The sequence below is a fragment of the Macrotis lagotis genome, chromosome 8 (assembly GCF_037893015.1).
Source record: "Macrotis lagotis isolate mMagLag1 chromosome 8, bilby.v1.9.chrom.fasta, whole genome shotgun sequence".
NCBI classification, from domain to species: Eukaryota; Metazoa; Chordata; class Mammalia; order Peramelemorphia; family Peramelidae; genus Macrotis; species Macrotis lagotis.
The window spans coordinates 183114829-183127566 of record NC_133665.1 but is presented as its reverse complement, the minus strand read 5'-3'; the positions used below and the strand labels follow the sequence as shown (position 1 = coordinate 183127566).

The 12738-nt window shown below is 40.3% G+C and overlaps 1 protein-coding gene across 2 annotated transcripts in view; it reads right to left on the bottom strand.

Annotated features, from left to right (window-relative positions):
- WDR48 (WD repeat domain 48) overlaps positions 1-12738 on the bottom strand; it is a 45765-nt gene that overhangs the window by 31011 nt on the left and 2016 nt on the right. Inside the window, exon 1 of one of the 2 annotated variants that reach the window (XM_074199109.1) lies at positions 5717-5769. The exons of the other annotated variant lie outside the window; for it this stretch is intronic. The gene's annotated coding sequence lies outside the window, so the exon portion shown is untranslated. Of the gene's footprint in view, positions 1-5716; positions 5770-12738 lie in introns of those variants that run through there. 2 annotated transcript variants of the gene reach the window in all.

The following is a 12738-nucleotide window of genomic DNA, read 5'->3' as shown; positions in this document are numbered from 1 at the left end:
CCCCCCCAATCTGAAGCATCCATAGATTATAAATTGGCTGCACATGGCAGGGAGCATCTCAATGAGAATCTGGGAGGAACCTGACCAATCCGTCTCATATTCTTTCCAGCCTAATCTCTCAGATTCCAGAGATAGGTCACCAGCATAGCCTCTAAGGCTCCTTTCCAAATGAGGTTTTGTGATCATCCAGTGCATGTGTCCAAAGTTCAAAGGTAGCTATAGGAACAGCCTAAAAGCCCCACTACCACTTATTTGAAACTGATACCTGAAACTGGGCTGAATTTGAGTTTTCTTGTGGTTTTGCTCTGAAGGAATCTGTCATGTAGTATGGTGCACAGTGAAAAGCACTCCGGGGCAGGGGTTTCCAATCTTATCTCTGACACATACTGACTGTGGTATCATGGGAAAGGCTTAGCTTCCTAATTTATATAATAAAAATGACAACCCCTGAGACTTATCTCATAGGACTGCGTGAGACAAGACTGAGAGAACATTGGCAAAAGTACTTTGGAAACTTCAAAGGACTACGCAGTTGTCAGCCAACATTACTACATAAATTAGCAGGCACAAGTAAATTAGATGGAACATGTTTAACAATTCAGCAATTCCATAGATAATATTAATACCCACCATAAGCAAGTCACTATATTCAATCTATTTAAAAGAATCACCCTGAAATTTTCAGCTCTAACTTGAGTTTTTTTACTTTCTCTCATCAGAAGCCTGCTCACCAATCTAACCATGACCTCTGACCCCACCTTGTTCATCAATCTGCCTCTCTACTTTTACTTCCTTTTCTCCCCAAACTTAACCTAGAGCCCCTGGGCTGCCATCACTCTGGATTCATCACACCTGATGGATTTTCCAACGTATGAGTTCTGTAAATGACAAACCTCTGCTATGTATACCTCCATCTCAATTCCACTTGTCTTGCTCTCAGGTTCCTGAGTATGGCTAAGAAAAGCCACACAGGCCAGATCCAAGCCACCATAAACCAGACAACCTTGGCAAGTTGCTCTCACTGTTAGATTAGCAATCCTTAATCTATATTTATTGATTCCCTACTTTGATGCCTACAGAGACTGACGTAAAAACCACCACCCATTCATTTATGCTTTTCAGGGATTTGAGCTCAAGAGAGGTAAATGACCTGACACAGCTACTAAGTGTTTAGGGCAGGACTTGAACCAGAGGCCTTCTTAACTTCAAGTCCTGAGTTCCACTGCTGCCTCTCTCAAGGCAAACACTAGGTACTTTGTGCAAAGTAAATACTAAAATTTCATTTCTTAAAAAATATACTCTAGAATTTTGCCCATGTATGATAGAGAGACAAAGTTGGGCAGTAGCAAAAGACTGAATAAGGCTAAGTGTGGAGAGACAGCTGCTTCTCACCAGCTGCCTGAGGAGGGGAGAGGGGAGACAGAGAGAGTGTGTGCGTGTAGGTGGTAGGGGGAGGGTGTTGGTCACCACCAGCAGGCTGTGCAGAGTCTATCTTAGTGGATAAAACCAAATGGAGAGAAAGAAAGAAGACTGCCGACTGTCCACTGGAGATAGACAGATTCTTTGGTCATAACAGATCAAGGAACAAATGAAAGGGAGTAGAAGTCCAGAGTCCTCTGCAAACATTTTCTACTCCCATAATAATGGTCACCAAGTAAATGGGATGGTAACAATTTTTATAACCTCTATAAACATTTATCTATGAATGAACTACTGGATGAACCTAGAATCAGATTATTCTTGATATTCTCATTACAAATGAAAGTCAAACACAAAGATGTTGGAGCTCGAAGGGAGGAACTCACTTTCTTCAGAGGGAAACGCAGAAGTGTTGTTTGTATTGTCTGTCCAAAGGCATCAGGACAGCACCATTCCAGGTTATTTGTAGACTTGATGCCTTACAGTTTTCATCAAACACAAGCAAAAAGATGACCATAAATACCCCTGAAGCCTGGGGTCAACACACCACCTAACCCTTTTGCTTAAGAGTTTATTTTCAATTTTTTCAATTCTTTGCAGTACCAAACTGACTGAAAGACATATAGGACCTACGATCCTTCCATGTCTTGTTTGCTAATGAGAAAAAGGATTAGGCAGAACAAAATTCAGCCCTGAAGCTTCACGTTAGGACCATACATTATTTGACCTCAGACAACTATGTTGACTGGGCAAGTCACTATTTTTCCTCACCTGTAAAATGGGGATAACATTAGTTCCAACATAATAGGGTTGCTGTGGAGATCAAATGAGGTATTTTGTAAACCTTAAAGCCCTATACAAATTCTATCATCATCATCCTGCAGGGACTCCTTGCTAGTTGAGTCCATAAAGAAAACTCTGATTGTCAATAGTAAGCAAAGTTCCCCAAGGGTCCTGGATAAAGTTGGAACAGAAGGGGATTTTCTTGGGTAAGCTAATCCTCATGCTCTGGGCGGTGGATGTCATTGTGAGGAGGATATTATGCTCAGGAACACTAGAGAGACCCCCTGAATAAGATTCACAAAGACTCAAAGAGAGGTCAGTCAAGTGGCTGAACAGTGCCTTTGCCCATGTCTCAAACAGACACTAAACCTGTCCTAGAAATTGGTCCCAGAGTTGAATAAGAGCAAGAAAACAGATGCTTTGAACTTGAGAAGGCATATGACAGCTCTTTCAATGATTCCAAGTTGCTCCCTGCACAAAACCCCCTTTTCAACTTAATTTCATAAACATCTATCAAATGCCATTTTATGAAAGATAGAAATCCAGTCCTGGTTTCAAGTTTGTATTCTACTGGTTACCAAAACACAAAACAAGACAAAACAAAGATAGATGACTTTAGGAAAAAGACAACAATATTCACAAGGGGGACAGGAGTAAAGGTAAATTATCATGAAAAGTTTTCATGGAGATTGGACCCTTGAAGGATGACAAAGCTTCTGGGAGACATCATCCAACTCAATTACAAAAATGAACAGAATTGCTACTATTAGCAAATATTTAATTAAACTACTAAAGAAAGGCAAGAAATAACAACTACTAAATTATCTGTTATTCAACAAATTAGTATGCTATTTTCTGTTTCTCAGAGGATCATTAATTCTTATACAATGCTGGAAAGGATCTCAGATGAGTTCTAGTTTAAACTCTGTCCAGAGTATTAATTTTACATAAATCATCCCCTATTAATGGGCCAATTGGAAAACTTTCAGGAATGGACACTTTTCCATCCAGTGGTCACTAGTTCTGGGACCAACCCAAATAGTCTAATGATTTTCCTCCCTGAAATATACTGAAGAAAGCTCTAAATTTCTTTTCTTGAAGATAAATATTCCTATATTATTGAAACCAAGCCTGGTTTGCTCTGATTTCACTGTCTACCATCCTGACTAACCTTTTCCAGCTCATTTAGCTTATCAAAGTTGTGTGCAGAAATGAAGAGATTATTCAACCTACAGTTTGACTAGGACCAAGCAGAATGAATTAAAGCTTCCTATGTTCTCTGCACTCTGCATCTCTTAAAACAGCCTAATGAGATTTTATTAGTTTGGATTCACCTGGAACCCAAAGTGCTACTAAAACCTCTAGGTTCAATCTATACAGACTGAGTAAAATGGCCAACCCCGCCCCCCTTTTTCAGGTTTTTGAAAGGCAATGGGGTTAAGTGGCTTGCCCAAGACCACACAGCTAGGTAATTATTAAGTGTCTGAGACTGGATTGGAACTCAGGTCCTCCTGACTCCAGGGTCAGTGCTCTATCCACTTTGTCACCTAGCTGCCCCTACTTCCCCTTTTCTGTGTAAGATTTTACATTAACTCATTAGCTTTAGCCTATTATTCCAACTTGAAATGTGATGATCTAATTAATTATTCCACCCATCCATCACTGTGCAAGTGCATTCGTGCACGTGCACACACCCACACCCACACCCTTTTGCTAAATGCTCAACATGCAAAGATTGTGCGATGGAATAAACGCAATAGCTGGAGCCAAAGCATCAACTCACAAAGTGATGAGATATTGTATCCTGTCTCTGAGTGAAGTCGGGCAGTATAGGTTGGAGCAAAAATGACCAGTCAACAATTAACATGAAAGGGAACGAGAGAGGTTTTTGCGGACTGCAAATTCAATCGGAGTCCAAAGTATAGCATGCTGGCCAAAAAGCTCATTTGATCTTGGTTCCATTAGCTGAAGTATCAAGTTCCAAACAAGGGAAGTGATGCTCAACTGCACTCTACCCTACTCAGGTTCTATCTCGAGTCTTGTTCTATGCTCTGGCGACCAGAATTACAAAACAAAGTTAGAGGGCCCACAGAAGGGTGGGGAGTATGGTGAAGACCCTCAAAACCACACCAGACAGAAGGGAGTCAGTGACAAGAATGGCAGATACTTGACCCAGAGAAGTGAAGACTCAAGGCGGGGGGTGTGTGTGTGGGGTGCTGAAAACTCAAGTTTTCAAGTCCTGGAAGGACTGTCATAGGGAAAAAGATTTGGCCTTGTCTTACTTGACCTCATAGGATAAAATAGGGCAGCTCGGTGTTGCAGTGGAAAGAGCACCAGATCTGGAGTCAGGAAGTCCTAAGCTAGCCTCAAACATATCCTAGCTGTGTGACCCTGTCAAGTCATTTAACCTTGTTTGCCACAATTTCTTCATCTGTAAAATGAGTTGGAGAAGAAAAATGGCAAACCACTCCAGGATCTTTGCCAAGAAAACTCCAAATAGGTTCATGAAGAGTTAAGACAAACAACTGAAAACAACAATGCGACAAAAAGCAGGACACTACATAGAAGTTAAAGAGGGAAATTTCAATTAAATATTAAGGGGAAACTCTAAAATTAGTGCTATACAAAAAATATAGAAATAGTGAATTCTTTGTTTCTGAAGGTCCTCTGAGGAAAGTGGATGACAGCTTCTTGGAGATACTCTTAAGATTTAATTGTTTTTAACTGAAAGATTTTATTCTTTATCTCCATTAAATCTAACCTTTAAAATAAATGCAGTCCACCATTCTAATACTTCATGAGTCCGTTATCTCCCATTTGACTTTGCATCATCTGCAAATCTGGTGAATATGCTATCTGCTATCTTCTATCTTTGTGACCAAGCAAAGCCCTGTGGCATTTTAGGAGAGGTTTCCCTTTCAGATGCTTTTAGGGGGGCGAGCAATTCAGCTGGTTCTGGAGCTACTGAATTCTACTACTTTTCAGCCCACATCTCTCCATATTGTTCCAAAGGGTAACACAGCATCATCAAGTAATTTCTTAAAGTCTTGTGTACTTTGTTGAGAGACAGGGTTCTTAACTTAGTTCCTTAACATTAAAAAACATATTATGATAACTCTATTTCCATATAATTGGTTTCACTGTAGATAGTCCTGGAAGCAGGAGGTGCTGGGCTCAAGTCTGGTGCTAACCATCTGCCTCAGTTTCCATATCTATAAAGGGCAGTCAGGTGGTTTCATAGTGCATAGAATGCTGGGCTGGTGCCAGGTAAACTGATCTTCCTGAATTCAAACCAGGCTTCAGCCATAGAGTAGCTGTGTGACCTTGGGCAAGTATCTGTGGCAAACCATTCCAATATTTTTGACAAAAAACAAAAAGCAAACCCCCTAAACCCAAGTGGGGTCATGAAGAGTTAAGACACAACTCAATAACCAAAAAAACGGAGATATTTAATAGTCTTAACCTTTCCCAGGGGTGTTATGAGGAATCAAATGAAATAGAGTGCTTTACCAACCTTAAATGAGCAGCTAGGTGAAGTGGACAGACTGGTTCCACTGGCCCTGGAGTCAGGAGATCTGAGTTCAAATCTGGCCTTAGATACTCACTAGTTGTGTGACCTTGGACAATCATTTTAATCTTTTTTGCCTCAGTTTCCTCATCTGTAAAATGAGCTGGAGAAGGAAATGGCAAATCACTCCAGGATCTCTGCCAAAAAAACTCCAAATGGGGTCAGAAGAGTCAGACATGATTGACTGAACAACAACCAAACAACCTTAAAGCCCTGTATAAGTGCTATATTCCTTTATAATTCTGGATGTTTTATGTATTTAAAAACATTATACTGAGAAACGATCCATAGGCTTTATTAGGTTGCCAATGAGGACCTGGACACAAAAAAAGTGAAGAACCTTTGGCCTAGAGCATTTCCCTTTCCCAGTTTCTTGGGCATGTTAAAAAAGAAAATGAGGCTTCTTGGGCACGATTTGTTCTTAATGAACATACGGTAGTTCAGTGAGATTGCTGAATTTCCCTCCAATCAAGTCACTTAATAAAAACAACCTAGCATTTTTTCCAGGAATCAAACTCCTCTAACATTTCATGAAATTTGGATTAATATTTGCCTTCTCCCATTCTCCAGGCCTTTAAAAAATGGCAGATTCTGGTTAAGCAGCAACTCCAAGTTCCTTTAGTGTTCCAGGATATAGATCTTCTGGGATAAGTGACTTGTACTCACTAAAGGCAAGACAGATTCTCCTATTTCTTTTATCTTGAGGTTTCAATTTTCTACCAACCATTTTTTGTTCTACTTGTTTTAGTATAAAGATCTTTCTTCCAAGATAAAGAGGCAGCAAAATTAGAGCAGAGGAATTAAGTCTTCCCCCCTTTATCTTATTTTTGCGATAGATCCAGAAACACTTTTGTGCTCCAGCATCTGCTCCTTTTAAGCGTTCAGCTTTCCTGGCCTTAGTTTCTTTCAACCTCATCATGATTTTTATCGGTTTTTTCGGTAACTTGATGTTGCTTCCATATTCTGTACCACTTAACACCCGAATTCATGGATAAGTTCTCCAGGTAGTCAAACACCTCCCCCCACCCCCTTCCCCCATTTCTCTGCTCTATCTTCTCTCTGTGTATATAACACACATACATATGTGTATAAATACATAGAAACACCTAACAATAAGTATGATAACTTTTGTTTTTCCTTGTCATTCCTGGAAATAACCTCCCCCCACAACTCAACCCCATCATGGAACCTTCCCTTTCTTAAAGAATAACAATTAAGCAGAAATACCTAATACAGTGAATACACCATTATTCCTTTCCCCATTTCTTCTTCTTTTTGATTTTTGCAAGGCAATGGAGTTAAGTGACTTGCCTAAGGTCACATAGCGAGGCAATTATGAGGTGTCTGAGGCCAAATTTGAATTCAGGTCCTCCTGACTCCAGGGCCGATGCTCTATCTACTGTGCCACTTAGCTGCCCTAACCTAAGTGGCACATGCAACAATGTGACTAGCTCTTCTAGACTATTTTATGGCATAATATATTATGCTATTTTGTGGTATAGTTGCTATACCATATCAAAACTATACTATACCAAAAACATTTGTTATTGTTAAAAAAAGAGAAAGATCAATGACTCAAACACAAAAAATATAGTAGCCCAGCAAGTGATGACAACCCCCTCTACCCTCATCATAGATTACTTATATAAGAATTTCCTATTTGATAAGAACTACTGGGAAAATTTGCAAGTAGCCTGGAAGGAATTAAGTTTCAACCAAGGCCTTTAATCAGATCCTAAATGGACATCTGGATGGGAAAGCTCCACAAAAAAAAAGCAGAGCAGAAGGGTCTTTCAGCCTTTCATAGCTTTGGATAGGAGATGAATTCTTTTTTTTTTTTTAAAGGTTTTTTGGCAAGGTGATGGGGTTAAGTGGCTTGCCCAAGGCCACACAGCTAGATAATTATTAAGTGTCTGAGGTTGGATTTGAACCCAGGTACTCCTGACTCCAGGACTGGTGCTCTATTCACTGTGCCACCTAGCTGCCCCAAGCAGATGAATTCTTAACCAAACAAGAGATAAAGAAAATGACAAAAGATAAATATTTTTGATTTAATGAAACTTAAAAGCTTATGCACAAACAAAATTAATGCATTTAGGATAAGCAAAGTCATTGAGTAGGAAAAAAAATCTTTGAATCGAACCTGATAATAATTTGATACCCAAGATACACTCATGACTAAGAGATGGCAATAAGCCCCAGTCATTCCACAAAAGATAAGTCATTAAAGGAAATAAAGACAGGTTTCAAAAGAAGAAATGCAAATTGTTAACAACCATAGACAAGAATGCCACAAATTATTAATATTAAGAGAAATGCAAATCAAAATAACTCTGAGCCTTCCCCTCACCCTCAGCAAACTGGCAAAAATAACAAAATGGGGATAGTCAATCTTGGAAGAGTTGTGAAAAGACAAGCACACCAGTTCATTGTTGGTGGAATGTGAATTAGTACATTCATTTTGGGGAACAAATATGCAAATAAAATGACTTAAATTGACCTAGAGATTCCACTACTAGACACATACCCTAAGGAAGTCACAGATAAAAAGGAAATCTTCTTAAAATATAAATAAACAAAGCAGCACTTTTTATAGTAGCAAAGAACTGGAAACAAAGTAGGTACCCAGTGATTGGGGAGTAGAGCAAAACAAACTGTGGCATATGAATATAATGCAATATTATATTCTATATTGTAAGAAAATAAATATGAAAAATATGGAGAAGTGTGGACTTAAAAAAGTGAAGCAAGCAGAGTCAAGGAAACTAGTAACAATGACTATAATGGAAAATAACTTCCTGAAACAGCCCAAAGTGAAAGAGAAGGATAATAGCTCCCAAGAAGAAAGATGATGATCAGACATTCCCAGTTCCACTGTCCACTTCCAACGCAGAAGGAAGATCAAAAGGTATAGTACACAGAATCAATTTTAAGATGTTTTTGATGACTGGTTTTGTTGGCTTTTTCTTTCTCACTTTCTTCCTCCCTCCGTTAACTGCCACCTCCTCCTCCTCCCTCGGACTCCCCTCACAATTGGAGAGTGGCACACCAAACTGTTCCCAGGGTCTTCTTTATTGGGGAAGAAAGTGGACTTTGGGCCTCACTCTACCCTATGTCTGGTCTGCCCTCCTTTCCACTGCCAGGATTAAGACTCCCCCTGTGCCAGACTGCCTAGTCTCCTAAGCACCTTTCCTTTTGTGAGATCTCCCTCACCATGAAATTGTAAAGTTCTTTGCGAGTCAGGTTTTTATTATTATTATTATTAATAATAATTATACCCTCAGGATTTGCATAGAGTAGAAACATAATCAATGTCTATATTAGATTGGATATGGGATTGGACCCTGGGAGGGACAGCAGAGGGACAAAGGGAAACTAGGCAATGTAAAATATGGTATCAGCAGAAATTTATTTAAATTAATTATTCCAAAAGTACAGGCCATGAGATTCTACCTGTTCTTTCTTGTGCTCTCCCAAATTCTAGGGTTCATATCAGACTATGACTGAATCTCCATCACTTGCTTCCTTCCATGCTTCTGTCATTTCACTGACTACTTCCTTCTTTTTGGTCAGAAACAGATCCGGAATCACACTCTTCCTGCTCACCTCCTACCTCCTCCTCCTCTACCTTCTGAAGGGTAATCAACAAGACTGGAGCAGAGAGGCTGAATGAAGTCCGCTGTCCCTCCCCACCCCACAACGCAAACACTTGTCTCGCAGCCAACTGTGGGAGACCGCGTTCCTCCTTTTGGCCCCTTCACAGCCTTTGAAGAACTGAAGTGTATTAATCGCATTACTGCGGTCTCCTTTCTAGGGCCAAGTTCAAAGTTTCCTGTATTGATCACAGTGTTCTAATGATTCAAGTTGAATTCCAGTATAAGAAATTCCAAGGGACCATCCTCCAAATGCTTTTGTCCTGGAATACTTTGACTGACTAGAGCTGGTCAGAAGGCAAATCTGTCTTCTCTTCTCTCACTGCCCACAATCTTTTTCTTTCCCAGCAGGAAGATTTGGTTTGACTGAACTCTGGGTACATTTTAGAGGCTAGAGCCCAGGGGCACTTTGCTCAAAACAAAGCCAAGAGTGGGAAACTGTCACCTAATACTAGCCCAAAGAACTGATTTTAGTGAAGAGCAAGCTGTAATTCAGAATTCTGCCACCCAAGTAATATAAATGGGAAAAGGCAGAAATGTAATCTAATTTTTCAACTCAGTTCCTGATATCTGTGCTGTCTTTAATAAAGGAGGTTTTTATGGACCTATTACCTCAAGTATTGATGATTTCTGAAAAATCCTCAGTCTCATTACCTACAGATACATCAATGCTTGCAAAGGAAACAGATTTCAACTTAACCTAAGTTTCCTACCCATCAGAGGTTATCCAAAAATGATCAGAGGTTATCCAAAATGGATCAGATTCTTTCTTTTTTTGGGGAGGGGGAGGGTTTTTGCAAGGCATAAGTGACTTGCCCAAGGTCACACAGTGAGGCAATAAGTGCTGAATCAGGATTTGAAATAAGGTCCTCCTGACTCCAGGGCTGGTGCTCTTTTTACTGTGCCACCCAGCTATCCAGATCAGATTATTTCACACAGTAGTGAATTCTCTGCCATTAGAAGAGTTCAAGCAAAGACTGGCAGGCCAGATTCTATGATTATCTCCTTGGTCTAAGCTTTTCTGGCTCTATTTAAACTTCTTCCAATAAATGGAGCTTTGAAATTCCAAAGCTGGAGTAACAGCTGCTACTGGGCTGAGAGGGAAGCTGGCCACTGCTCCATCTAAAGCATTCTTTTTTCAGTTATACTTCAGGCCTCGGCATCTCAAAGAAGTCAATAGTGGTTAGCAGGAATGTCTAGAGGATGGTCATTATAAAAATCAAATGAAAAATTCGATGTGGTGTTCCTTGTAATGCACACATCTCAATAGAGATGTTTTTTTTAAAAAGGCAATGTGTTAAGTGACTTGCCCAAGTTCACACAGCTAGTTAATTATTAAGTCTGAGGTTAGATTTGAATTCAGGACCTACTGACTCCAGGGCCAGTGCTCTATTCACTGCGCTACCTAGCTGCTCTCAGTCACTTGTCAGACATATTGAGGGAAGTTCAGTTCAGATCCAGGGTGGGCCAAATTACCCCCTGGCCCTTTCAGGTCCCAGGTTTTGAGATCCTGGGATATAACAGAAATGCTACAAGGGGTGGGGTGGGTGGGAGATGATCTATTCTGTAACATACACCTGCATGACTTTGAACGAGTCCTACATTTCCTTCATATAGAAAATGAAAATAGATATGATCTACACCCAAGGGTTGTTGTGAGGAAACCTTCAAGTGCAGTATACAGCTTTTGTTACATTGAAAATGGATTTCTGCATTGGATTAGACAGATGATTTCTCAAGATCCAATGTAAATTTTGAAAGTTTATTCTGTGATGTTAAAATATAAAACAAAGAAAAAGTGAGGCCTAAATGACCAAATTCTTCACAATTCAAAAGGTCTATTTTATCACTTAGTCATTACTAAGTAATATCATTCTGTGTTTTAGATACAAGCTACAAATGAGGACTCTTTGCAAACTGTTACTCCGAGAATTCAGAGCCCGCAGGTGACGCAGTTAGAACAGGACTGAGTGACAACAAGGATTTGGGGAGAATTCCATCTTTAGGGTTGTAGGAGGTTAGATGGTCATAGTATTTGGATAGATCATAGATCAGTTGGTCTAATCACTGAATGGTAAAGACAAGCACAGTGGGCCCCAGAAAAAGGAATTTGCTTAAATCACACGAGAAACATCATATTACTCCAACTATAGGCTGCATTTCCCTCCCAAACCCTCCAAATTTGGCTTTTTTAAAAACCTGAGAGAGCCCTAGAACTTATTTTTCCAGAGATATAGATTAGTATATAGTTTTTCCCCCCTTAAAAGAATTATAATTTTAGAGGTGTGACCCTCTATATGGGGATCAATCAATAGGCGGTCTCTTCTGGACTTGCTTTCCTACTGAGTTTTCACCGAAGTCATTTTTTTTAAGGGTTTTTTTTTGCAAGGTTCTGAGGCTGGTTTGAACTCAGGTCTTCCTGACTCCAGGGCCCATGCTCTATCCATTGCGCCACCTAGCTGCACCTCCTACTGAGTTTTGACTGAGAACACAGGAGTCCATTGCCTTCTCCTTTCCTTTTCAATAGTTCTAGAACCATGAACTCAACTCTCTCAAGATTCTGGGATGGAATGTATCAGTCTATTGCTCTCTGACCCTATTGGTGGCTTTCATGCCTTCTTCCTATGTGAACTTGCAGTTGGAATGGAAACCTCTGAAGGAGGGACTGTCTGTTTTTGCTTCCTGTCTCCCCAGAATTTAGCACCTGATAGATCTTTAATAAATGCTCATTCATTCAATTCCTTTATTCACCCGAAAGTGCCTTGTTGAAGCCCCTTTAAGCAGTTCCAGGCTTGGCCACCAAGAACCTAGCTATCACTCAGAGGGAGCTCTCTCTTCCTGATTACACATGGACTCAAGGATTTCAAGGGTTGAGTGAACTGAGATGAGAAATTTCTTCTGTTGATCTAAGTCAGAACCTTCTCTGAATCAAGAGAGTGGCCTGGAAGTCTGGCCCTGGGTGGCTCAGCTTCCTGATCTCAAAGTCAGAGATCTCTAATCCTACCTCCTGGCCATATCCCAAGACTCCGTCCTGGGCCCTTAGCTTTTCTTTCCTGGACTCTATGGCCGTCTACCCACAGGGACTGCTCCAAGTCTTGTCTCTTGGCAGTCAGTTCCTCCTGCCCTCCTCACCCAGATGCATTGCTGGCATCTCTGGTTCCGGATCTATCTTCTAGATCAGAGAGGTTAAACACCGGGCTGCAGGTTGCAGGGTTCATGTGGCCTATCACACACCTGACCTCGGTTCAAATCAGATGAAAACTAATTGGGAAATGGGGAGCAAAATTTTTTACAAAACGTATAAAACACTGATAA